The 24,643-nt window shown below is 35.4% G+C and overlaps 1 non-coding gene across 1 annotated transcript; it reads right to left on the minus strand.

Moving 5' to 3' along the window:
• Positions 1-7,860: 7,860 nt before the first annotated feature.
• LOC136379242 (small nucleolar RNA SNORA62/SNORA6 family) lies at positions 7,861-8,009 on the minus strand. Its single transcript, XR_010746726.1, has one exon. It is a non-coding gene; the product is annotated as a small nucleolar RNA SNORA62/SNORA6 family (small nucleolar RNA).
• Positions 8,010-24,643: the final 16,634 nt, after the last annotated feature.

The following is a 24,643-nucleotide window of genomic DNA, read 5'->3' on the forward strand; positions in this document are numbered from 1 at the left end:
AAACTGCTTACTTATGACTGGTTACAACAAATAAAATTGTATTTTTTTTGTAGTGTGGTATCCTGAGATTTCTTGTGCTCAGTTAGCACCCATGTACAAAAGTGTTCACACTCCTAGCTCTTAAAAAAAAAAAAAGGCCGCCTGACCAGGCGATGGCACAGTGGATAGAGCATCGGACTGGGATGCGGAGGACCCAGGTTCAAGACCCCGAGGTTGTCAGCTTGAGCACAGGCTCATCTGGCTTGAGCAAAAAAAAAAAAAAAAAAAAAAAAAAAAAAATCTCACCAACTTGGACCCAAGGTCGCTGGTTCTAGCAAGGGGTTACTCGATCTGCCAAAGGCCCACAGTCAAGGCATATGAGAAAGCAATCAATGAACAACTAAGTTGTCGCAACAAAAAACTGATGATTGATGCTTCTCATCTCTGTTCCTATCTGTCTGTCCCTATCTATCCCTCTCTCTGACTCTCTCTCTCTGTCCCTGTAAAACAAAAAAAAAAGGCCAACTAAAGAATAATTCAAGGAACTTTAAATAAATAACTTAATATCAAGATTGTGAGACAGATTTAAATTTGATTCTTTTTTTTCCTACCCCCTATTTGAAGAATTTGTTCTTATTCCCTGCTTAACAGACATACCTAATACCTTGGGGGGAGATTTATGTTTTTGTCCCCATACTCATTTTTTGCAAATTTTTTTTTTTTTTTACTATTTAGCATCTTTGTCTCTGTAAGATGGGTTCTTGACACCTATCATGAGTTCTCTATTTCTGATGTTCTATCTTCTATTTACTAGTTTGCACTATTATAATACTGGTACTTCATGTATGTGTGTGTGTGTATATATATATATATATATATATATATATATATATATATATATATATACTGTAAAGGTGATATGCTGATGCTGATATTGATTATCATGAATATATAAGATAGGTTTAAAGTAGCATGTGGTTTGGAAATACTATATTACGGGCACTCCAAAATGTCTGGTTTTCCAATCTTAACTAAGGTAAGGCCAATTGGGATTTGTGATGATGTATTTATATTTCTAACACTCTCCTCTAAAAATCCGCCTAAGTTAATTTCATTACTGATGGTTTGCAACCAGCCTAATCAGTTAAGCAAGCTTGGCTGATTATGTTGCCAGAGAGGCATCAAAGCCCTGCTTGGATCTTCTACTTGGAGGTTTCTCTCAACTAAGATTCTTCTCACAGATTTTGGTGGTTTAAGCTGTACACAGAGCAATGTCACCATGAGTGAATATAGATTCCTGGGGAGCTTGCTCATGGGATGTTTCTTGGAACCTTAATGCTTGCTTGTATTTTCTTTCTCTTTCATTTGCCTTTAAATCGAATCTTACATGAGTATGATGTGTGGAATATGGTAAATCTCTTCAAATTCTTAATTTGGAAAATCTTTGCAATATGTACTGGGAGACTGAATTAAAGCCCTTTTAGGAAGTCATTGCATGGAGGAGAATTGGCCTAAGAAGACTTAGATTTATTAGTACTAGATTGTTAGTCATTTAGCAGACATGCACCATGAAATACAGACAAGTACATACCATGGAGGTGAACAATTCTAGTTAGTTCAAAAATTAAAAAAAGTTTATGGTGGTATTATTGGAGGTTTAGTTGTCTGTTTTAATACCATAACAGACCCAAAATGTGGGTATTAGAAATGTTGCAATCTGTATGTAATTTTGATTACCTGTCTGACTATATGATGTTATAAGGCAAGTCTTGTTGACAAACTAAGAATGAGTATTTTGTCATAAGAATGACTTGAATATTAGTTTGCAGGTGGACTGTGCTGTGTGAAATAATTTCAGAAGGTCTGGAATTAGACAATTCTCCTACTGTAAGAGGAAATACACATGTGTGACACTGTGCTCTCTTCAAGGTATGAAACATATTAATAGCGCTGCTTTGTGATCATGAGTGTAGGAGATTTGTGGGGGTTTGTACTAGCTTGTCAGCATTTTTTATTGATTACAGTGAGATTGATGATTTGAATTTGGGCTTGGTGAGACCCCTGGAGAACTCTACTGTCAAGGCTGCTTACTTGGCAGGATATGACTACAGGACCAGCATTTGCTGAGTATATATCAGACTTCTTGGTTTTGAGGGATTTTATGCTTATCTTCCCTTTATTGTGTGATGATGGTTTCCTTTTGCTGTTATTCTCTATCTACAGGAACAGTACATTTAGCATCTATTACGATACTTTCTTCCTGCCAAGTTCCTACCCACTTGACCCCTTTGTGTTGCCTTTTCTAAACCTACGCCTCCAACTAATTTTGAGATGTTAACTTTTATTAGATGAACTTTACTAGGATTAATTCTATGGAAAACAAAGTCATGTTTTTCTGAAAACTTTTTAGAAAATAAAAAACTAAACAAAATACTTTGTTCTTTACAGTCCATTACTGTGCAATACATTATTTCTCAAAGGTACCTAGAACGAATCACCTTTGCTATACAGGTATTGATCAACTTACGACCTATGAAACTTATGATCATTCGATTTACGACCACAATCACTAGCCATGACTGCTCCGCATCTGGCAGCGTAAGCGTTGCCCAGCTGGGCGTATGACAGTGCGGACTAGCTTCCGGCAGCACTACCATCTCCGCGTGCACCATTTCAACTGTTATCCCAGACTTGGTACAATAATGAAAGAAAATTATGATAAAATATGACTTAAAGATTTTTATAACATCATTTCACAGTACTGTACATATAGCCTACTCAACTTACAACCAAATCGTGTTACGACAGATCTGTTGGAACCAATCGTGGTCATAAGTCAAGCACTAGCTGTACTAAGGCATTTATATTAATATCAGAAAGGAGAAATATGTTTTTGGTTGAAGAATCTAGAATTTTGAATCATATAATCTTAAAACTAGAAGATTCAGTTGTATTGATGAATTCTAAAATAACTCTTAAGAGTAAATTCATTCAGGATATAGTTAAAAAGTCTGTGTAAAAGTTGATACAGTTGAATTGCCAATATGAGGAAAAAAGAGGGACTTCACAAAACTTCAACAAAAAACTCAAATAAAATTTTGTCCTATTAATGAATTGAATAGAGAACATACTTAGTGCTCTAAAATTGGTTCACATCTCATCTGCTAATTTAATTTTATTCTACCATCTTAAGAATAATAACTGCAGTGAACTAAACACATAAACATTTCAATTCATGAATTTATAATTCTGGTTTGTTTGTTTTGCTCTTTTATTGCCTTCTTATTGCATTTTTATATGAACTGTGCTTTAGGGCAATTTATTAGAGAATAGTTCTTTTTTTATAAATATAATTCAGCTAATAAAAAAAGTAATTATAGCATTATATCTTATATCCTCTCATAGATTTAGAAACAAAACCAAAGTAAGTTATGATAGTCTCCTGGTCCACAAAGTTATTCAAGGCTCTATATTCTCTTTATGATTTATCCCGTATCTGATGTTTCATCAATTGGCTCTGCTTTACTTTTATAAAAGTTATTACATGCAAGTTGTATTAATGCTACATTATTTTCCTTATTTTATTATGCTTTACTCTGTTGCTCTAGAGCTATACCTGATCTATCTTTATATCTCCTACAGTGGTAAAGAACTATTGATAATACTCAGCAGATATTTAATTATTTTAAGTTAAAAATTAAAATTACATTTTATTTCAGGTCTTTTGTCGAGAGAATGATATAATTTTTTTTTAAGATCATATGATTTCTCTTGGCCCTGACTGGTTTGCTCGGTGGTAGAGCATTTGCCCAGTGTGCGGATGGCCTGGGTTTGATTTCTGGTCAGGGCACACAGGAGTGGTACGCATCTGCTTCTCCACCCTTCCCCCTCTCCTTTCTCTATATCTCTCTCTTCCCCTCCCACGGCCAAGGCTCCATTTGAGCAAAGACGGCTTGGGTGCTGAGGATGGCTCCATGACCTTTGCCTCAGGTGCTAGAATGGCTTGGGTTGCAACAGAGCAATGCCCCAGATGGGCAGAGCATTGCCCCAGATGGGCAGAGCATTGCTCCCTAGTGGCTATGCTGGGTGGATCCTGGTGGGGTGCATGCGGGAGTCTATCTCTCTGCCTTCCTGCTTCTCACTTCAGAAAAATACAAAAAAGAAAAAAGAAAAAAGAAAAAAAAAGATCATGTGATTACTTTTATATCATATTTTTATTGATTTAAATTTATTTTGTTTACATAGATTCAAGTGTTCCACTGAATTCATTCCACCCTAACCCCTGTTCCCCACAACATCCCCCTTGCCTCCCTCCCCCCAAAGTCTTCCCCCTTCCCTCTAGGATTTGCTTTTCTGCTCTCTATAATGCTGTTATGTATATATAATTTCGCCAATCTCTTTCCCTTTTCTGATCCCATCCTCTTATCCCCTTTCCCTTTGGCCCTTTCCCTCTGGTCCCTTAGATCCCACCTCTGCCTCTATTCTGTTCCTCAGTTCATATTGTTCATTGGATTTCTCAAACAAGTGAGGTCATATGATAATTTTTTTTCTCTACCTGGCTTATTTCACTTAAAATAATAGTTTCCAGGTCCATCCATGTTGTTGCAAAAGGTAAGATTGCCTTCTTTTTCATGGCCCCATAGTATTCTATTGTGTATATTTACCACTGCTTTTTAATCCACTCATCTACTGACTGACACCTAGGCTGTTTCCAGATCTTGGCTATTGTAAACAATGCTGCCATAAACATGGGGGTGCATTTCTTCTTTTGAATCAGTGATTTGGTATTCTTAGAATATATTCCTAAAAGTGGACAGCTGGGTCAAAAGGCAGATCCATTTTTAATTTTTTGAGAAATCTCCATACTGTTTTCCGCAAAAGCTGCACCAGTCTGCATTCCTACCAGCAGTGCAGGAGGGTTCCCTTTTCTCCACACCCTCTCCAGCACTTATTATGTGTTGTTTTGTTAATAAGCACCATCCTGACAGGTGTGAGGTGATATCTCATTGTCGTTTTAATTTGCATTTCTCTAATGATTAGTGATGTTGAACATTTTTTCATCTGCCTATTGGCCATCTGTATGTCCTCTTTGGAGAAGTGTCTATTCAGTTCCTTTGCCCATTTTTTGATTGGATTGTTTACCTTCCTGGTGTGGAGTTTTACAAGTTCTTTTAAAATTTTGGTTATTTACCCTTAACAGACTATGTTCTCCCATTGTGTGGTTTGTCTTTTAATTTTGTTAATGGTGTCTTCTGCTGTGCAAAAGCTTTTTAGTTTGATACAGTCCCTTTTGTTCATCCTGTCCTTTATTTCACTTGACCCTGGAGATAAATGCACAAATATATTGCTGCGAGTGATGTCGCAGAGCATACTGACTGTGTTTTGTTCTAAGATACTTATGGTTTCCCAACTTATATTTAAGTCTTTCATCCATTTTGAGTTTATTTTTGTGAATGGTGTGAGTTAGTGGTATAGTTTTATTTTTTTGCAGGTAGCTGTCCAATTTTTCCAACACCATTTGTTAAAGAGATTGTCTTTACTCCATTGTATGCTCTTACCTCCTTTGTCAAATACCAATTGTCCATAAGGTTTGGGTTTATTTCTGGGTTCTCTGATCTGTTCCATTAATCTATATGCCTGTTCTTATGCCAGTACCAAGCTGTTTTGAGTACAATGGCCTTGTAGTATAACTTGATATCAGGGGTGTGATACCACCCACTTTATTCTTTTTTTTTAGGATTGCTGAGGCTATTCATGCTCTTTTTTGGTTCCATATAAATTTTTGAAATAATTGTTCTATATTTGAAGTATGTCATTGGTATTTTAATTAGTATTGCATTGAATTTATAAATTGCATTGGGTAATGTAGACATTTTAATGATGTTTATTGTTCCTATCCATGAACATGGTATATGCTTTTATTTGTTTGTATCTTCCTTGATTTTTTATCAATGTTTTATAATTTTCTGAGTGTAAGTCTTTAACCAGCTTGGTTAAATTTACTCCTATGGTACTTTATTTCTTTTGTTGCAATACTGAAGGGGATTGTTTTCTTAATTTCTCTTTTAGACAGTTCATTGTTGGTGAATAAAAATGCCTGTTTTCTGAATATTAATTTTATAATCTGCCACCTGAATTCATATATCAGTTCCTGTAAATTTTTGACTGAGACTTTAGGGTTTTCTATGTACAGTAACAAGTCATCATTAGCAAATAATGATAATTTTACTTCTTCTTTTCCAATCTGAATGCCTTTTATTTCTTCTTGTTGTCTGATTGCTGTGGTTAGGACTACTAGAATTGTGTTGAATAAAAGTGGTAAAAGGAGGCACCCCAGCCTTGTTTCTGATCTTAAGGACATTGCTTTTAATTTTTGTCCATTGAGTATGATGTTGGCTGTGGTTTTGTCAGAGATGGCCTTTATCATGTTGAGGTATGTTCCCTGTATCCCCACTTTGCTGAGAGTTTTGATCATAAATGGATGCTGGATTTTATCAAATGCTTTTTCTGCATCTGTTGATATAATCATATGATTATTCTCTTTCCTTTTGTTTATGTGATGAATCACATTGATTGTGAATTTTGTACCAGCCTTGCCTCCCCAAAATAAATTCCACTTGATCATGATGTATGATTTTTTTCACGTATTGCTGGATCTGGTTTGCTAATATTTTTTTTTTGAGAATTTTAGCATCTAAATTCATCAGAGATATTGGCCTATAGTTTTCTTTCTTTGTATTATCTTTGCCTGGTTTTGGAATCAGAATTATGCTCGCTTCATAAAAAAAGTTTGTAAGTCTTCCCTCCTCTTGAATTTTTTGAAATAGCTTATGAAAGATAAGAGTTAGTTCTTCTTAGAATATTTGGTAGAATTCTCCTGTAAAGCCATCGGGCCCCGGGCTTTTGTTTGTTGGGAGTTTTTTGATAACTCTTTCTATCCAATTTGTTGTAATCAGTCTGTATAGGTTTTCTGATTCTTCCAGATAGATTTTTGAAAGATTATATGTTTCAAGAAATTTGTCCATATCACCTAGGTTGTCTAATTTTTTGGCGTACAGTTCTTCATAGTATTTTCTTACAATATTTTGTATTTCTGCTGTGTCAGTTGTTACTTCTCCACTCTTATTTCCTATTTTATTTATTTGAGTCCTCTCTATCTTTTTCTTGGTGAGTCTGGTTAAAGGTTCATCAATTTTGCTTACCTTTTCAAAGAACCAGCTCTTGGTTTTATTGATCCTCTGTATTGTTTTTTTAGCTTCTATGTCATTTATTTCTGCTCTGATATTTATTATTTCCTTCCTTCTACTTCCTCTGGGCTTTACTTGTGGGTTTTTTTTCTAGTTATTTAAATGCAGGGTCAAGTTGTTTATTTGAGCTTTTTCTAGCTTCTTAAGGTATGCCTCTAATGCTATGAACTTCTCTCTCAGGACTGCTTATGCTGTGTCCTTTAAATTTTGAGTTGTATGTTCATTTTCACTTGTTCCAAGGAAATTTTTTATTTCTTTCATGATCTCATTGTTAACCAATTCGTTATTTAATAACATGCTATTTAGTGTCCAAGTGTTTGAATGTTTTTTAGTTTTTCTATTGTAGTTGATTTCTAGTTTCATGCCATTGTGATCTGAGAAGAAGCTTGATATAATTTCAATTTTAAATTTATTGAGACTCATTTTATGTTCTAACATGTGGTCTATCCTAGAGAATGTCCCATGAGCACTTGAAAAGAATGTATATTCTGCTGCTTTAGGGTGAAAGGTTCTAAAGATATCTATTAAATTCAGTTGATCTAGTGCAGGAGTTGAGAACCTAAGTTGATCTAGTGCAGGAGTTGAGAACCTAAGGCTCGCGAGCCAGATGTAGCTCTTATTTTTTTTAACAGCTGAATGTGGCAGAAAGTACTATCAAACTCCAGTCACAGAGGCAAGCTCTACTGGTGCTAGCAAAAGTCCTGCCATCAATGTAGCACACTTCCGACACTCAGAAGTTCACTGGCCAAGACTGGCCTCCCCTGAGCTTTAATAGGATGGAGCTCTTTTGATGGCTGCATCTGGCTCGCAGACAAATCTTTACTAAAAAAAATAATAATGTTTAAAATATAAAACATTCTCATATATTACAATCCATTCATTTCCTACTGCTCATGTTCATGGTTGTGGGTGGCTGGAGCCAATCATTGGTATCCTCCTGGAAAACACCAAATTTTTATTGGATAATGCGTAAGGTACACCGGTCGTTCTGAGGTCAGGAAATAAACTTATCTCTATTTAATCAAGTTGTCAGCTAGCTACGCAGAAACCCTTTTGACAAAGAAGATATCTAAAGGAAAAAAAGATGAGGAGTATCATATTTTTCAGCAGGAATGGACAGAGGAATTTGCCTTTGTGGAGAGAGCAGGTTCTGCAGTGTATCTAATATACAATGACAAAATTACATCAATGAAATGGTCAAATATAAAGCACACTTCAACACACACCATACTACATTTGCATCAAAATAACCAGTGGGGGTCAGCAGGAAGAAAGCATGTCAAGAGCTACTGTGCAGAGCAAGCTAGTCAGCAGCAATTCCGTGTTTGGAATCAACAAGGTGACTGGAATTCAGTTAGCTTTGCTGGTGCTTTAGCAATTGTGAGAAATGGAAAGCCATTCACAGATGGGGAGCATGCCAAAACATTCATGCTTGATGTTGCCAATGAAATTTTGACGACTTTTCAGATAAAGACAAGATAATCAAACGAATAAAAGACATGCCTCTGTCGGCAAGAACTGTTCACGATTGTACCATTATGATGACAAATCAAATTGAGGCAACACAGTGAAGGACATAAATGCAGCACCATTCTTTTCTCTCGCTTTGGATGAGTCAACAGTCATAAGCCATTTATCCTAGTTCAGCGTGATTGCAAGGTATGCTGTCAGTAACACACAATGTGAGGAAAGTCTTGCTGTTGTGCCTATAAAAGAGACAACAAGAGGGGAGGATTTATTCAAGTCTTTCACTGAATTCGCTAAAAAAAAAATCTACCAATGGATAAACTTATTTCATTGTGTACTGATGGTGCTTCGTGCATGGTGGGGAAAAACAGAGGATTCGTAGTGCTTCTTTGTGAACATGAAAAGAGACCCATCCTAAGTTTTCACTGCATCCTACATGAGGAGGTGCCTTGTGCTCAGATGTGTGGCGTACAGCTTGGTGAGGTGATGTTGCTGGTCATTTGGGTGGTCAACTTTATTGTTGCCCGAGCTTTAAATGATTGCCAGTTTAAAACACTGCTGAATGAAGTTGGGAATAATTATCCTGGTCTGCTTCTGCACAGCAGTGTGCGTTGGTTGTCAAGAGGGAAGGTGCTCAGCCATTTCATGGCTTCTCTGAGCAAAATATGGACTTTGCTTAAAATGAAAAATGCTGAGCATCCTGAGTTAGCTAACACTGAGTGGCTCCTGAAGTTCTACCATCTTGTGGATATGACTGAACATCTGAACCAGCTCAATGTGAAAATGCAAGGTGTTGGAAATACAGTCTTATCCCTTCAACAAGCAGTGTTTGCATTTGAAAACAAGCTGGAACTCTTCATCACCGACATTGAAACAGGTCGTTTACTACACTTTGAAAAACTGGGAGAGTTTAAAGATGTGTGCACAGCAAGTGACCCTCTTCAACATCTTGATCTCCATCAGCTAGCAGGCTTCACATCTAATCTCCTGCAGTCATTCAAAGTGCTCCTTGGATAATTTCGTGAGTGCACTCGTCTTTTTAAGTTCATCACCCATCCACACAAGTGTGCAGTGGACAGCACCGACCTGAGTTACATCTCCAGTGTCTCCGTCAGAGATTTTGAGCTACAAGCTGCTGACCTGAAGGCCTGAGACATGTGGGTGAATAAGTTCAAGTCACTGAATGAAGATTTGGAAAGACTTGCACAGCAGCAAGCAGAGTTAGTAAGTAAACACAAGTGGGGAGAAATGAAAAAACTTCAACCCGCGGACCAACTGATTGTCAAAACTTGGAACACACTTTCTATCACATACCACACACTGCAGCATGTGGGTATTGCTGTACTGATAATGTTTGGCTGTATGTATGCATATGAGCAGTCTTTCTAACATCTAAACAATGTTAAGACCAACCTACAATCACGTTTAATGAATGGAAGTCTCAACACCTGCATGAAGCTTAACCTCACGATGTATCAACCAGACTAAAAAGACATCAGGAAAACCATGCAGCACCAGAAGTTGCATTAATGGTAAGAAGTACTTTATTCATCATTGGTTAGCAACAGCATAACAATGTTATTACAAAGAATTCAGAGACTTATTGTACTTTAAAAGTGTTGGTCATACAGAAAATGCACACATTTACTTGTATTTAGTGTTAAACATATTGTATGGCTCTCACGGAATTACATTTTAAAATATGTGGCATTCATGGCTCTCTCAGCCAAAAAAGTTTCTGACCCCTGATCTAGTGTATTCTTTAAGTCTGCTGTTTTTTTGTTAATGTTCTTTTTTGATGATCTATTCAGTGATGTTAGTGGGGTATCGAAATCCCCTACTATTACAGTATTGCTGTTGATCTCGCCCTTTATGTCCATCAAAATCTGCTTTAAATATTTAAGTGCTCCTATGTTAGGTGAATAAATATTTACAATGGTTTTATCTTCCTGTTGGATTGCTCATTTTATCATTGTGTAGTGACCTTCTTTATTCCTTACTATATTGCCTTTGTTTTAAAGTCTATTTTGTCAGTTATAAGTATTGCTACTGCAGCTTTTTTTCCTTTCCATTGCATGAAATATTTTTTTCCATCTCTTTACTTTCAGTCTATGTGTATTTTTTGTTTTGAGGTGGGTTTCTTGTAGACAGTATATTTACGGGTCCTGTTTTCTTATCAATGCAGCTATGCTATGTCTTTTGATTGGAGCATTTAATCCATTTACATTTAAGATTATTATTGATATGTAGTCATTTATTGCCATTTTATTCTTTAAATATATGTTCCTCTTTTACTAGATTTCCCCTCCCCTTTTGTTTTGTTTACAACAGGCTCCTTAACATTTCTTGTAGCATTGGTTTAGTTGTAATGAATTCCTTGAGGTTTTTTTTTTCTGGGAAGCTTTTTATTTCTTCTTCTGTTTTAAATGATAGTCTTGCTGTATAAAGAAGTTTTGGTTGTAGGCCCTTGTTCTGCATTACTTTGAATATTTCTTGCCATTCCCTTCTGTCCTCAAGTGTTTCTGTTGAGAAGTCAGATGTCATCCTTATGGAGGCTCCTTTGTAGGTGACAGACTGCTTTTCTTTTGCAGCTTTTAGTACTCTCTCTTTATCTCTTAGCTTTGGTATTTTAATTATGATGTGTCTTGATGTAGGTTTCTTTGGGTTCCTTTTTAATGAATTCTCTGTGCTTCTTGAACTTGTGTGACTTTTTTCTGTATCAATTTAGTTTTCAGCTATAATTTCTTCCATCAAGTTCTCTATGCCTTGTTCTTTCTCTTCTCCTTCAGGAACCCCTATTATGCAGATGTTGTTTCTCTTCATGTTGTCACAGAGCTTTCTTAGAGATTCCTCAGACTGTGATTCTCTTTTCTTTTTGTTGTTCTGCTTCTGTGCTTTTGTTTATCTTGTCCTCTAAATTGCTAATTCAATCTCTGCTTTATTCAGCCTGCTTTTAATTTCTTCTAGTGTATAGCCTTCATTTCTGATATTGTGTTTGTCACTTCTGTGTGATTCTTTTTATGATTTCAGTGTCCTTTTTGATGCCAGCTATCTCTTTGTTTAGGTGCTCACTTTGTCCATCTATTGTTGCTCTATGATCCTTGAACATCCTAACAGTCATTATTCTAAACTCTGCATCCAGTATCTTGGTTATTTCCATTTCATTCACTTCTTTTTGGGGGGATTTCTCTTGTTATTCATTTGAGTTACACTTCTCTGTCTTCCCATTTTGTCTCTGTATGGACTGCTCCTTTGAATGTGTTGTTTGTGTAGCTAGCTGAGTATAGGCTTGTTGTTGTCTGCCTCCAACTTTCAGTTGTGTTATTTCTAAATCTTATTGGGATGACTTCAGCTGTTTGTAATGGGCTACTTGTTTGCTGCTACTGCTCTTTTTGCTGTTTGTGACTATGTTTTCTATGCCTTAGCTGAGTAAGGTGTGAGGACCTTTTCCTTAAGATACCACTCTAACTATATGGTTGTTAGGTCCTGAGCTGATGCTCTCCATATCTGGCCACTGTATATGGCAGCCCTGGACCTCCCTGGTCAGAACCTGGCACAGACCAGTGGGAGGTTCTGCTTTTGACTGGCTGTTAGCAACCTTCTTTGAGCTACAGGTGATCCAGATTTTGTGTTTGCCTTTTCTGGGCCCTGATGCTGTTGTAACTATCAGATGCACTTCTAGGTTGGCTTTAATCCACTCCTGGCCAGTGTGTGTGGCCTCTCTATTCCTGAAGTGAGGTTTGACCACCAGCCCTCCTCTGCCTCCGCCTCCTTAGGCACTTGGGGCACCAGCGCAGTCTCGCTCGCAGGCTGCAGTTTGGGTTGCTCCATGGATGTGGGGACTCCTTGCCTCACTGGGCTTTTCCCCCCATGGTTGCATGGGTTGCCTCTCTGGGCTCCACCCCCATGGGCAGGAGGGATGCTTCTTAGGGCTCTAACCCTCTCCTTCACAGCACTGGCTGCTGGGCTCCACCCTTTGTGGGTGCAGGGACTGCCTCTCTGGGCTCCACCCCCTGCAGGCACATGGGATGCCTCACCCCACTAGGGTCCGCCCCCGCTGACATGCGTGAGCCAGGCTCTGCTCCTCACTGCTGCCATGCGGGTTGCCTCACTATGTTTTGCACCCATCTGCGGCACAGGCCAAGCACCATGGCCACCACTGCAGCTGGGCGCTCCCACCCTTTGGAAGGTACTCAGCAAGTGTAAGGGCTATGTAGCTCAGACCTCAGCACTCAAATCCTGTGTCCCTGATGCTTCTATGTGTCTCTCTGCACTGACTGGAGCAGGAGAGCCTCTGTTGGGTGGGGTAATTGCTTGCCTTTGTTGGCTTGGTTCTCCCAGAAAAAATGGGCACTTTAGGTTTGGGGAGTGACCTAGTACAGGGGTCAGGGTGGCTGTCCCCCACAGTCTCTCCTTTGTCCCCAAGACTACTCTCTCCTCTTGTAACTTTAGTCCTCTCAGTGCTCCCCGCTCCCGGAGCCCCAGGTAGTGGCTGTGAAAGAGGTTTTCTGTGTGGTATCTTTAAGAAGGAGACTGAGTCTGAGAGTTCTGTCTCCCTCTTGCAAATAGTAACTCGGCTCTTCTTTCACCTAAATACTATCTGTACACCTCTTCTAGTCTCTGGGACTGCAGGCTGGGGTTCCAGTCCTGTGGCTGAGGGCCCACAACTCTCTGGGAAACCCACACCACCATGAGAGACCCTCTGGACCGCCTCTCGCTCCTGGGAGTAGGGCAGCCCTTTCCGCATCTCCACCTTTCCACCAGCTCAGTGTGGTTCCTTCAGTGTTGCCTGGTTATAGATTCCTCTTAGTTTAGTCCAAAGTTGGTTTTTCACTATGATTGTTTCTTAGTTAGGTTGTAATTCACTTTGGTTGTGGGAGGTGGGAGTTGTAACGTCCGCCTACTTTGTTGCCATTTTCCCTCTTCCAAGAACAAGGCCTTTTAAAAATGAATTTCTGGTAGAGTTATCTAGAGTTGTGCTTAATATTACAGATATCTAAATTTGTAGATAATATTGTAGAACCTAATTGCACTACCTCACAATGTCTTCTTGTCTCCCAGCCTACAGTTAATGAGAGGAGAGGCACAACAAGAAAAGGATTCTTCTATGAGCTAGGTACAGCCCTAGAGTGTTTTTTTTTAACCATATATACTGCAGTTGAAGATAACCTACTTTCATATCTTAACAGCATCTTTACCCCAACCTAAATACCTCCCGTTTTCCATGTGTGAAAAATACTAAGCATTAGCTAGACATACGCTTAATGAAGTAATGGCAATTTATTCTTGTTTAAATGAAAAAATTATTCAGTGATTCTTAAGATGACCAAAACAATTTCATGATAATTATAAGTCATGTCATTTGTACAAAGTGGATATTAAAAGAGGAAATGATTTGTGGAAGCAATTATAACAAAGATAATACTGATCCTACTGATCATTAAAAGTTCAACTAAGTTTCTTGATTTTAATACCATTATGTAAAGTTAGCTTCTATTTTACAGCATATATGCATAATTTTATTAATGAGGCAAAATTCTTTTTTTAAATAAAATACATAGTTAAAATACCATTTGAGGAAATTTCACAGTAGATTGCTTGGTGGAAAATTAACAATCTGTCTGATAAATATCAATACCTTTCTCTTATCAGAAAAACCAAACATTTTAGTATTTTGCAATGCAGTCTACTCAATTTTCCCTCACTTTTAGCAATAAAAAATGTAAAACAAATCTACTCTTGGGAACCATAAATCAAGATATCAAACATAGCCCCTTAAAACCATCAGTTATTGTAATTAAACATACACCTTCAAAAACAGAGTTTATTAAATACAAACAGCATAGTCTTTCATGTTTTTCTCTTATTTATCATTATATTATTATATCAATACAGATTTATGACCATATTTATTAAATGTAATAAATTTTTAGAGCATAAAGCAAAAGAACAAAATGATTTTAAAAAGTTAAACTACATGATAAGAATAACTACAATTAAAAAGTTAACACCTATTCTTTCATTTTTTGCTGAAAAAAGAGCTGATTCTGAACACTGACTTATTTGACCTATTTATAACTCTGGCAAGGTCCATTATGTGTACACTGATTCCTTGTAAAGAAGCCAAATTTGAAATCTAAAAAGATAAAATCACCTTAACAATACAGTTTTTTCTTATACATGTTAGGATTTTAAAAAAATGATTTCAAACAATGAAAAGTTGCACATGCCATAAAAGGATTTTCCCCCTAAACAATTTTAGACTAAATTTCAAAGCCAAAGTTTCATCAGCCAGAAATATTTTCTTGCAAACAAGAGCATTTTCATAACTAACCATATTACAACCATCAGAAGCAGGAAGTTAATATTAACACACTACTATTACTGAAAACTCATCCTATTCAGGTTTCACCAAAACACTGTAATACCTTTTAAAGCAAAAGCTTCAGTTCAGGATCACAAATTGATTTTAGCCATGCCTCTATTCTCTCTCAGTCTCTTGATTCCTCAATCTTTCCTTGAATTCTTTGACCCTGACATATTGGAAGATTAGAAGGCATTTCCGATGTAGAAGGTCCCTCTCTTGGTGTTTGTCTGATGTATTCTCATATTAAATTTAAGTTTTTTATCTCTGCTAGACTGTTATAAAAGTGATGCTGTGTTCTCATTGCATCTTATTAGTTGGCAATAATATTAATTTTTCCTATTGTTAATTATTGTATTTTGATAAAAGCATGAACTCTTGCTTATTGACAGGGAAAATTTTCTATATTTCATTATTATGTAAGATATTTGCTCTAGGATATTTGGACCTATATAATTTGATAACTTTATAGATTATAACATTTTCATTCAATTTGTAGCATGCTAAGCATTTTTATCATGAAAAAATATTGGAGTTTTCAAATACTTTGAATATGTTGAGTTCATGATTTTTTTCATTCTATTAATTTGGTGAATAATATTGATGGAGTTCACAAATGCTTAACTAGTATATAAATATATTACTGCGATACTCCCAGAGGGTTGTGATTCATTTTCCTCTTATATGTATTACTAAATTCAGTTTGCTAACATTTGGTTTAGATTTTTCACATGTATATTGGTAAGAGAGACTGGCCTACTTTTTCTTTTAATCTCTTTGTCAGAATTTGATGTCAGGGTTACATTTGACTTAAAAATGAGTTTGGAATTTTTCCATCTTTTCCTATCCTCTCGGAGAATTTGATTCATAGCATTCACTTACAAAACTATATGGCCTGTGGATTTTGTGAGAAGTTTTAAATTACTGGCCCATAGTACTTGAAAACACATTGGATAGTTTTCCCCTCTGTTGAAATAAATAAAAGCATATAGGTGGGATATAAAACTGAGACTCATGGACATAGATAAAAGTGAAATGGTTACCAGGGGGAGGGGTATATATAGGAAAGGGATGGAGGAAAGGTATAGAGAGGGACAAATATAAGGTGCTGGAAAATTATTTGACTTTGGGTGATGAGTATACAACATAATCAACAGTTCAAATGCTATAGAAATGTTTACCTGAAACCTATGCACTCTTATGGATCAATGTCACCCTGTTAAATTTAATTTTCTAAATAAATAAATAAATAAATAAATAAATAAATAAATAAATAAATAAATAAATGCAGTAACTGAGATAAATGCTTAGATGAAAATTATTTAATGAATAAGATATCTCATAAAACAGGAGTGAGGAAATGAGAGAGGAAGAAAGTCAATGTAGATTTGTATAATCAAGCTGATAACTAATATGAGTACCTGGAGTTTGAGTCTCTGGTATCTAATAAGTAGGTGTGAGGAATGTACCTTGTCTGCCTTAATTCTGAATGTGAAAAATATTCCTTCATTAACCATATGCAGCATTGGCCAAGGGTACCCCATGAAGTGTTAATTTCCTCAAGTTTGCACTTCTAAGTTGTATATATTCATATATGGGAGCCTATAAAATGTCAACCATGGTGGAGGTGAAGCAGAACCAGAATGTTTGAACAAAATATTTTTCAGATTTTCTATTTTATCTCGTGTCAGTTTTGCTATAGCACAAACAAAAAAACAACTTTTGGTATTGTTAATTTTCTCTTTTGTATATTTACTCAGGATTTCAATAATTTTGTACTTTATTTTTGCCTCTCTTCTATTTCATAATGTTTAATTTTTGTTTTTCTCAGTATTTACACAGATAATTATATCTGCTTCTCAGTTGTCTTTGTTATTATATAGTCTCTAAAAGTTACATAATTCCCTTAAGTTCTACATTAGTGCTGACCCTTCAGTTTTAATATTGCATTTTAACTACTATTCTCTTCAAAACACATTCTATTTTCCATCATGATTTCCTTGTTGACCCATGGCTTTTTATTTCAAAGTATATAGCAAGTTAGAGTACTTTGGGTTTATTCTTGTTATATTTTATTTCTGAGTTCAAGCTTAATATCATTTTGATAAGAATACATACTCTGTATGATTTATTGAACATTATCTGAGTCTTATATTCTAACCAGCATTTGGTCAATTTTTGATAAATGTTCCAGTGCTCTTGAAAAGAGTAAGCCTTCTGTAGTTGCTTGGTATGATGCTCTATCTATGTCAATTAGGGCAGTGTGATTAATTTTTCCCTCAAATCTTCTACATCTTAATTAATTTTTGTCTGTTTGTTCCCTCAATTCCAGAAATAAAAAATGTTGTTTTTCAATATGATTGTAGATTTGTCTTCTTCTTGTAAACCTTGTCAATTTGTCTGCATTATACATTTAATATTGTGTTATTAAGGCACATAATATTTTATGACCCTTTGTCATGATCACAAATACCTCTTTATCACTATTAGTTTTGTTTAAAGCCTATTTTTTCCTGATATTAATGTACCTATATAATCTTTCAGTTAATGTTTCCAGGCTTTTTAAAAAAGCTTTTAACTTTCTATATTCTTGTATTTTTGTATTTAAGGTGTGTCTATCATAAGTAGCAAGTGGTTGAATCTTTAAAATCTGATAATATTTGGCTTCTATTTGAAATATTTTGTTTACTAGCAGTTCTTGTAGCTGTTAGTATAGATATTTAAATTGAACATCTTACTATTCTTTTGATGTTTTATCCATCTAATTTTTATTCCACTTGACCTCTTTTATTGCCTTTGTTATATGAACTAAATTAGTGTTTCCATCATCTTATTTTTTAAAATATTTTCACAATTTTTAATAATTATACTAGAGATTATATGTCACATCTTTATTCAGATTTAGTATTTTAATATACAATTTGGTATTTCATCACTTCTCAGACAGAGCATGAATATCATATTTTACTTCAACACATCCTTTCATCTTATTTAAATTACTTTATGTTTTTAAAATTTTTAATAATCAGTAAAGAGCTGAAATAAGCTATTTCAAGTTTTTTTTACTTGAATTTCTGAATCTCAAAATTGTAATAAAAATATTTTTGAGTTCTGTTTTCTTTTGTTTTTAATGCAGTAATACTTAACTGGCACAGATTTTTTTTTTTTTGACAGAGACAGAGAGGGACAGACAAACAGGAACGAAGAGAGATGAAAAGCATCAATTTTTCACTGCCACTTTAATTGTTCATTGATTGCTTTCTCATATATACCTTGACCAGGGGAGGAGGGCTACAGCAGACCAAGTAACCCCTTGCTCAAGTCAGCGACCTTGAGCCCAAGCTGGTGAGCCTTGCTCAAACCAGATGAACTCGCGCCCAATCTGGCAACCTCGGGGTCTCATACCTGGGTCCTTGGCATCCCAGTCTGACACTCTTTCCATAGTGCCACCTCCTGGCCAGGCATGGCACAGATTTTTTGTTACCAAAGTGAGATGTTGCCATAACAGAAATATAAAACATGGGACATGGAATTTGAGACTCAATGCAAAAGAGAAGCTGAAAGGGCCCCAGGAGAATTAGTGAATGCTGGAAGGTTCTCAAAGAATTTCTTGGTAAACTCGAATGCAGTATGGAAATTATTATGAATAATATGATATATGGAATTGTGACAAAAATCTCCATACCTTTGTTCTATTGGTGTCTATAGAATTATCTTATAATTTCATTTAATTAATATATCTACATGAACTGAACTAATTTTCAGTACCAAATCAGATATGGGGATGGGGCAAAAGTAGGTTTTTCAGTTCATATGGAAATAATACAATAATTAATAAAATAATAATATAGGAATAAACTCTGTGTTTCGCGTACACATGACTCTAAACCAAGTTTTGCACCACCCTCTCCATTGGACCTTAATCAGAATGATGAGAACATACCCTGAATCATCCATTTGCCTTCTGGCATAATTTCAAGTTGAACAATAATCTTCTCAAACTTATAATTATTTACATTACATCTTATCTGCATTTCAAGTTTTTAGTTTTCCCTTAAATAACTGAGGGCAACTAATGCCATGCAATCAATGAAAAAAATGAAAGACATTACTTAAATAAATGGCCCTTAAAATCACTTTTATTTATGAATTCATTGGTTGAGTCTCATATGTCCAGGGATCTCATACATTAGATAAAATAATTCTTAGAAAGTGGAACCTGAAACTCCTTTTATATTAGATAAATATTTTAAAATTATTCTCTTGCAGACATAAGGTGAACACTTTTTAATTGTTTGCTAAAATAGTTTTTTTTAGAGAACTGCATAGATTCAGATATATATTAATAAGATAATGAAAATACAGACAACTACTATACTGACTCCTAATTGAATGGTGAAAACGTGGTGCTTGATAAGATCAAACAATTATAAAAGTAATAGCATTATTTTAAAGAATGAAAAAGAAATTAGTGCTTCAAAAATGCAAGCAATATCACAAAATTTTAAGTGGAGAGTCTATTAAAAATTTAGAGGATCAGCCTTGGCCGGCTAGCTCAGCAGTAGAGCGCCGGCCGGCATGTGGAAGTCCCAGGTTCGATTCCCGGCCAGGGCACACAAGAGAAGCGCCCACCTGCTTCTCCACCCCTCCCTCTACTTTCTCTCTGTCTCTCTCTTCCCCTCCTGCAGCCAAGGCTCCATTAGAGCAAAGTTGGCCCGGGCCCTGGGATAGCTCCATGGCCTCCTCCTCAGGCGCTAGAATGGCTCCACTGCAACAGAGCAGTGGCCCAGGTGGGCAGAGCATCGCTCCCTGATGGGCATGCCCGGTGGATCCCAGTCGAGCACATGCGGGAGTCTCTCTGCTTCTCCACATCTCACTTCAGAAAAATACACAAAAAAAATTTTTTTAGAGGAAAGACGTATTCTTTAGGAAAGAAGTAATGCTTTAAAAATTAGTTATCTTCCACTCTCTGAACAAATTTTGTATATTCTATATTGAATAACTGAGTGGTAAGGTAAATCTTTGACCTCTTTCGAATCCTTCAGGGTTTTTTTGTTTGTTTGTTTGTTTTTTATGTTTAGTGACAGTGAAGCAGAAATTTTAATTAAACTAAACAAAAGGCAGTTTAGAATGATGAATTTTGTTTACAGAAAAACTAGTGAGGTTGCACTGGTTAGAAAATGAGTAAGAAAAAGCTAAAAACTATATGATTTCATACATAGGTGGGATATAAAACTGAGACTCGTGGACATAGATAAAAGTGAGGTGGTTACCAGAGGAAGGGGGATGTGTGGGTGAGGTTGGAGGGAAGGGAGTAAAGAGGGACAAATATAAGGTGCTGGAAAATTATTTGACTTTGGGTGATGGGTATACAACATAATCAACAGTTCAAATGCTATAGAAAGGTTTACCTGAAACCTATGCACTCTTAGATCAATGTCACCCTATTAAACTTAATTTTCTAAATAAAATAAAAAAATGAATCATTTTTTAGTAAAAAAAGTCAAGACAAATTTCTCAGTCCATAATATGCAGAACATATTTCAGTAATTAAAGTTTCTTTCTTCCATTTCACAGATTTTACATTTCTGCCATCTGTTTGGAGTAGACATAACTGTTGATGTCTAATCAGCTCATGCACAACATTTTTCACATGCGGATTTTCCTGAGTCATAAAGTGTCCCTAGCTGACAGCTAAATAGTTCACTGATGCAGTTTAGTCACAGGCTTCAGAAGCAAAATAAATAAATAAATAAATAAATAAATAAATAAATAGCTTGTTATAATTGAAATTTCTATTCACCAAATATTCCCATTTTCCCCACTTCCTCTTTTAGACCCATAGTAGGAATGCTCTCCTCTCTCTTTGTGTTTAAAACAGTTTGGTGCCTAGTTTGGACCAATAAGTCATGAGCATTTAATTACTGAAACAAAAACCTTCGTTTACTTGTAAAAGCACCAACTCTTACAGCCTTCCCTTTTTTCCGACATAGAAGCCAATATCATGTGCATCAAGCAGTCACCCCGTCATCCTGAATCCCTGAGTGACTGCGATAGCAAAGGTCCATGCTGGACACTGAGTAGAAACAAGAAGTAAATTTCTGTTGTTTTATGCCTCTCAGACTCTAGGGGTTGTTTGCTACTGCAGTAATCCTCAGTTTAAGCCATATTACTCACAATTTTCAAACTGGGTTTTTACCCCTGAGAGTATAGCACTGTGTTTTACAAAGACACAGTAACATATAGTTTGATGGAGAGATATTTTGTGTCTAGGGCTCTAAATTCAGGTGAATTTATTGAATTTATTGTCCAAATAGCATATTACTTCAACTTCTTGTTTCCTTGCACTATGAAAAATTAAATTTTTGAATACTAACTTTATCAGAGTCTTGTTTTAAGTGCGGTCTACTATCAATAGAATCACAATTATTGTGTTTGTTTATTAAAATGCAGATTACCCCAAACCTGAGCCATAACTTTTGAGTCTGAATTACAGAAGAATTGTGACTGTACAGAAAACCAAAATTTTAAACAAGTCCTCCAGGTATATATCACTGTTTTAGAATCACAGCATCACAGTATATTTTTATATATTAAAAAAGATCATATTTATTTAGAACACTAATGTATCAGCCAACTTGTGTAATCTCTAGTTTTAAGAGGACTGGTAATGGATAAACTTGTAAAACTTGGTCAATAAACAGTACTGTGGACACCAAATGGGGTACTAAATATTTTACAATAGTATTAAAAACTAGGAATAGTTGTTATATCTGATTTAAATTTTTGCTTACAAATTCTTAAATTGTGCTTCAGTGTCTTCTTGTATCCAAAGAATTTGAAATGGTGTCTGTGCAGAATTTACATAAAAATATAATCAGATTTGTAGAGTGATGATTCAAATTTTCTTCACCTGTGAGTTGCCAAAAGATAGCCTATTGTTTTCTTTGTATGGGATACAGCATGGTAAGTTGACCCTCATGCTCCCATTTTCAGAGGTATTTATAGATTGCATTATGATAGCATTATCCATATTATTCATATGATAGACCATATCTGTAAATATTAGTCTGCCATTATAAAGTCTGAAAAATTATTTTGTTTCTTATAGAAATCAGGTTATGTTTTTTTCATAATTGTATTTGCAAACAGAATCTACATTACTGGCATTCCTGACATCTGTTGGCATGAGGTTGACTTGTGAAATTTTTTTGTGGGGAAAACAAATATTTGTGAAAATACATTTTTGGACTTTGATTAGGATGCTGTGATGGACAGACAAAGTTTATGTACATACATCATAAATTGCCATTCTAAGACATTTTAAGGAGAAGTAATCAATAGCTAAAGAAATCTATTTATGCCAATATGAAAAAAAAACAACATAGAAGTATCTTAGATTCCCTAACATATGGTTATATGAATCCAATTCATGTGCTACAAAATAGCACAGCTGTTGGGTAAAGAAGCTTTGGAGCTAGATTCAAGGATTAGAATAGTAGCTCAGTTGTTTACTGTGTGGTTACTGCCAAGTTATTTAACTACTCTGTTATTTAACTACTACTTTTTTTATTAAAAAGAAGATAATAATAGTACTTATATAACAATGTTGTGAGAACTACACTGTGTATATCTATAAGCCCTTTAACATCTTTGGCATATAGTTAGGACGTTACAAGTGCCGACAGTGTTTACAAATCCTAATAACCCTGAAAAATAAAATCTTGTACCCAGAAAATTAGAATTAGATTAATGATCTTCCTGATAATAGTTTCACTAAGACTGAAATATTATTTTATATAATTATCTTTCACTGCTTTAGGAAATATAAAGAGAGAATTATTATTTGCTATAATTATTTTGTAATTTTATGTATTATAATTTGTCTTTAGTACTTTTATTTAAAGTTTTATATCCATGAAGCTACCTTAAATTGATTGTTTCTTGAGGAGACTATTTGGTTGATTTCATCTATGGCCTGAAGGGTATAAATGTTTAATGATGGTAGTATTTGTGGGAATAAAATATTTTATAATTGGAAAATAAATACCTAGCTGAATATATATTATGATATTAAAATCACTACAAAAGTATCTGAGACAAGATATTAAGAATAAGTAAGCCATTGAACTTTTTTTGATAACCTAAATGCTAAAATATTTCTTTTAAATAATTCAACCTAAATTATATAAAGCAATTAAAATAAATCAAAGAGGTTTCTGAGTTTCTTGTTTCTGTAAGTATGTTCCATATTTGTTTTTTAATTTGTTTTTTGTGACAGAGACAGAGAGACAGAGAGAGAGACAGATAGAGACAGACAGATAAGAAGGGAGAGAGATGAGAAGCATCAATTTCTTGTTGCGGCACCTTAGTTGTTCATTGATTGCTTTCTCATAAGTGTCACAACTGGGGGGGGGGGGGTCACAGCAGACTGAGTGACCCCTTGCTCAAGCCAGAGACCTTGGGTTCAAGCTGGTGAACCTTGCTTAAACCAGATGAGCCCGTGGTCAAGCTGGAGACTTCGAGGTTTCGAACCTGGGTCCTCCGTGTCCCAGTCCAACACTCTATCCACTGTGCCACTGCCTGGTCGAGCTATCTTCCATATTTGTGATTCTAAAAAGGCATTAATCACCTGGTCAGTGTTGACAGGCATTCCATGAGAAGCCTTAATATTTAAAATAGGTATTTTTATTTAGATTTTTAAAAAAAATCTGTGACAAGAAAAATAGTATTTGCATTAGAACATGCCTGTTTAATGAACCACTCTGTATTTTATTTAATCATACAACTTATATTTATTTACTTATTTGGGTGGGTGACATCACAGAAATTGAGAAATGACTTAGTTATATTAAAGGAAATTAAGTATTCCTCTTGGGAAATTTGCAGGCTTTATACTAAAATAATACTATAATATACTATAAACTAATACCATACTCTGAGTAAGATTATAATATAATATTTTATATATTTCAAATAAATATAACTTTATTTGTGATCTCAAGTTCAGAAAAGATATTTGAAGCAAAAATGGTTATTTTTAATTATAAGTATTAATATGTATCTTTGACTAATTGTGAAAATATTGTTTTATTTCTTTAACACTTAGGGTAGAAATTTATGAGCTAGAGAATAAAAATAAAAGGCAACTGGTAGCCAAAATCAATAGTGAATGCAAAATGCTTAAAATGCTTCTGATTTTTAAATATTTCCAGGAACTGATGCTGCCAACACGACTTGAGCAATAATGGACAACTGCATTAGTCAGAATGGCTTGCATTATTTCTTAAATTAATCACAGTGCAATATCTCTGACAACTCATAAAGTAGATTAAAAAATAAAAGTCTCATAGTGATGTGTTAGTACTGATGCTGTTGTAGTGATGTGTCTCCTTCCTTATACTGCCCACACAAAGCGCCTTGAATTATTCTCATAAAACAATGCAAGTACTCTTTGTATATCTAATTTATCTCAGTTTATGAAAATGTGATTGGAAAATTACTAACTTGCCATCATCCCGTGGTTTGGGGCAGGCAAGGGGGGAGAAACTGTTCTAGAAAACACAACCCCAATACTAAAATAAGC

The sequence above is a fragment of the Saccopteryx leptura genome, chromosome 7, assembly GCF_036850995.1.
Source record: "Saccopteryx leptura isolate mSacLep1 chromosome 7, mSacLep1_pri_phased_curated, whole genome shotgun sequence".
Taxonomy (NCBI): domain Eukaryota; kingdom Metazoa; phylum Chordata; class Mammalia; order Chiroptera; family Emballonuridae; genus Saccopteryx; species Saccopteryx leptura.